The sequence below is a fragment of the Limulus polyphemus genome, unplaced genomic scaffold (assembly GCF_000517525.1).
Source record: "Limulus polyphemus unplaced genomic scaffold, Limulus_polyphemus-2.1.2 Scaffold6308, whole genome shotgun sequence".
Lineage (NCBI taxonomy): Eukaryota > Metazoa > Arthropoda > Merostomata > Xiphosura > Limulidae > Limulus > Limulus polyphemus.
Window position 1 is genome coordinate 8,033 of NW_013671918.1, and position 3,678 is coordinate 11,710.

At 34.5% G+C, this 3,678-nt stretch overlaps 1 protein-coding gene across 1 annotated transcript in view; it reads left to right on the plus strand.

Annotated features, from left to right (window-relative positions):
• The first annotated feature begins 370 nt into the window (after nucleotides 1-370).
• Nucleotides 371-3,678, plus strand: part of LOC111089458 (protein obstructor-E-like) — a 23,565-nt gene continuing 20,257 nt past the window's right edge. Inside the window, exons 1-2 of the mRNA XM_022401996.1 lie at nucleotides 371-441; nucleotides 1,089-1,187. The gene's annotated coding sequence lies outside the window, so the exon portion shown is untranslated. The remainder of the gene's footprint in view (nucleotides 442-1,088; nucleotides 1,188-3,678) is intronic.

Here is a 3,678-nt window from a genome sequence, read left to right on the forward strand (position 1 = left end):
GTTTCTGTCAAATTCTCGAAAACGATTGCTCCTATTGAGTAACGTGTCTCACAATCTCATTTCTTGGAAGTCATATATTTCTTATGTCAGTTTTCACCACGCAACACAAGAGCTTTGTTTTTCTTAAACCCTAATCTCTTGATGTCTTTAGATAAATCAGGTAATTCAGTAGACCCTTGATCAAATTCCATGTTTGTTTGAAATAACTCTGTTTCTATTTGATGCAATAGAATTTTGTAGAAGACTAATGCTCTTTGAACCAAGGCATAAAAACTGACATACCAGTATTATCTGCTTTTAAATTATAAAACAACCGGTATTTTGTGCTTTCTTCTTCAGCCATCAGGCAAGGACCTCTATGAAGCTTTGTAACTGTGTGTTTTTATGAATCAACTTAAGTAGAATTGAACACTGTCCATGACAAGATAGTGAACGTCATCAGTAAGCTTGCATTATTTTCACTAGATCACTACTTAGTTAAACAACATTGAATAGCGACATTACAGTTTAAAAGATTGGCAAAAAAATAGTTTTACCTTCTTCAGATGTTTTCATCATTAGAACAAAGATCTTTTTTATTAAGGTTTTCTTTTTAGTCAGTTAAGTTTTGGGTATTAGTAGAAAGATGAAGAAATTTTCAGTGAATGCTCGACAGAGAAAATAAAAATAAATTACACATTGTTAGATTTTAATAAACGTTTCCATTATTATAGTTTACTATGTGTTGCCAAGAGAATATAAAAGAACTAAAACGTCACCATAAAAATTCATCAACTGGTCCTTATGAATGATCAAAAGCTTGGCTGATACTTTATAATTTCTGATAACTAAGATTCACCCAATTTTGTCATTTAAATAGGAAGTAAGAAAAACTTCTAACGTAGAAGGACGTGTTACCGAAAGAGACGAGTCTGTGAGATACAGTTTCTTTAACAACACTAATTTGTAAACCATTTCTAAGGAAATTGAAAAAGGTGAATTGGTAGAAAAAAAAGCATATACGATATCAAAAGCTAGTATCAAGGATACGACTGTTCCACGTTACTGATGTAAATATAATAACGTGGTTTTTGTTTTGAAACCCATAGGTTTTTTTGTTTCATGGAGATGAAGTTGGCAACGGGCTCTGTTGAATAGCTGCCTTCCTCCTAGTCTGTCATTTGAAGATTTCGAACGGTTTTGCGCAGGTAATCATTGAGTTTTACACGAAAATTGTAAGTAAATATTCCACTTTTTTTCTGAACTATATATCGTTCTACTCACTCTTCTTTTATACTACAAGATATCTTGATAATAAAATTAGAGAAAAAGAAAAGACCTTTACTCTGCAGATAAAATGTTTTTTTATTATTACTTGGAGAGTAAAGGTCATTTTACGTTTTTAGCTTTATTGCCAACATGTGTAAATACCTTTAGTATACACTACAAATTCTGAAAAACTACAAAATATTTATGATGTCAGTGATGTTTTTAAATACATGGTAATACATCTTTTTACGTTTTTGATTAACATAATTTTTAAAATAAATTTCTTATTTTTTAAAATCTCATTAGATTTTTTTACAAGTTACAACAGCACAAGACATAAGCTATTATATCTGATGAAATGAATTTTGGTCATATGCGTAAATAGGCCGAGCGAGACCCAATGGTTAACATGACAGACATTTCTTTTAAAGTCAAATAATGTCTTGTCCTTGTGTAATCGGTAAACATTTAATAGAACTTCAAAGAATATTATAAGTAAAACAGCTTTTGAAAATATATATTAACTAAAAATGTAAATTAAAATTACTATGCATTTAAATATGTCACTAATATCTCAAATAATGAAAGAAAGAAATCAATATGTAGATTAGATGAAAGAAACGTATGCATTTCAAAACAAGATTATCAAACATTATCAAGTCTGCATCAGCAACTCTAACCAGTCGTATTTTCTATGCTATGTTTTTTTCTTCTAACAAATCACCTTTTTTATTATTTTATAGAATCAGTTTAAGAAATGATGTCAGAAAAACAGTTGCTCAGAGACTCGCCTTTTTGGCTAGTGAGGCCTGGCATGGCCAGGTGGTTAGGGCATTCGACTCACAATCTGAGGGTCACGGGTTCGAATCCTCGTCACACCAAACATGCTCGACCTTTCAGCCGTGGGGGGCGTTATAATGTGACGGCAATCCCTCTATTCGTTGGTAAAGAGAGTAGCCCAAAAGTTGGCGGTGGGTGGTGATGACTAGCTGCCTTCCCTCTAGTCTTACACTGCTAAATTAGAGACGGCTAGCGCAGATAACCCTCGTGTAGCTTTGCGCGAAATTAAAAACAAACAAACAAGTTTTTCGTACTTCATATTTGAATAAAACAATCGAGTGGTTTTTTGTTATCAAGTAAATAAAATATCAGTGAGGTTGTTCACTATGCGTAAGACCAGTTGTTGAATTTCATATAAACATATACATATTCTGGAAACAGTGAATAAAATGTATACAACAAAAACACTTGAATCTGTTTACCATGTAACTTTCACAGGTTCTTGGGAATGCCCCAGAGGAATTATAAAGTCCCTTTCTTTATCAGCTTTCTCACTTTTACAAGTTCGACAGCCATTTCGATTTTCTACCGTAGTGCTGGCGAATGACGTACACTGTCCCGCTATCCATGTGAAACCATCGAAATAACTGCCGATCCTGGCTCGGGTCCCTTTGTTAGCGGGTATAAAATACTGTTACGTCTCCGTTTGTTAATTAACTTTCCGTAACTTCGTTCCGACGAAAACTTGCGACACAAGTTCTTTACTTAATAAGACTGATTTATTCTTTCCGAATATAACTTTACCGATACACTCAATAGTGAGTAACTGAACTGCAGTCGGAAGTATTGTTGACGTTCGTTGATTAGCGTTTGTTTTAACGCGATTGTTGAAGTCTATACACACATCACAACAACCTCACCTTACCGCGTCACGTTTTCCCCTCTTATATATACCAGCCTACCCTACTAGTAAATACTAGAGCATTCGCCAAAGTACATGATAATTCTAGAAACGTTGCGTCCCTGTAGTCATGTGACTCCCTGACGCAACAGTATTTTAGACAGTGTAAACAGAGTAGGACGCCATTAACTTCGACCTAAAGAAGGCCTCAGTATTGAAGCTGAAATGTCGTCGCTCTCTAGAAATAGGTCGGAGCAGTCCAGTAATGCAACAACTGTACTAGTAGTCCAGCAGATAAGCACAACAAATTTGCAAGATTCTGCACTTTTACATACAAATGTAAAAATTTGCTAACTTTAGGCACAGAACCTATTCTGATGTAACACCAATTGATAAAACGCTCTCTGACGGTCTATACTGCCCCCGAGTGACCGATGCGAGCAAGTAATTTATCAGTTGAGGGGTTTTCGGCCATAGTTTCATTGATAATTGGCCAATTATGGCTCAAAATGTTTGCTTGAATGTGAAAATTATTGTTCAGCAATCAGTAAAGCAATAGCTAGTCATTTCATTAATTAGCAAGCAAAAAGTCACATAAATGAACAAAAATCGCTGCATAATACTTTAAGTTTCATGCATCTTTTGGCTTCTAGTTTTCTAGGTCCTTGTAAAGAACTGTTACGTCTCCGTTTGTTAATTAACTTTCCGTAACTTCGTTCCGACGAAATTTTAACGACACAAGTCTTTAC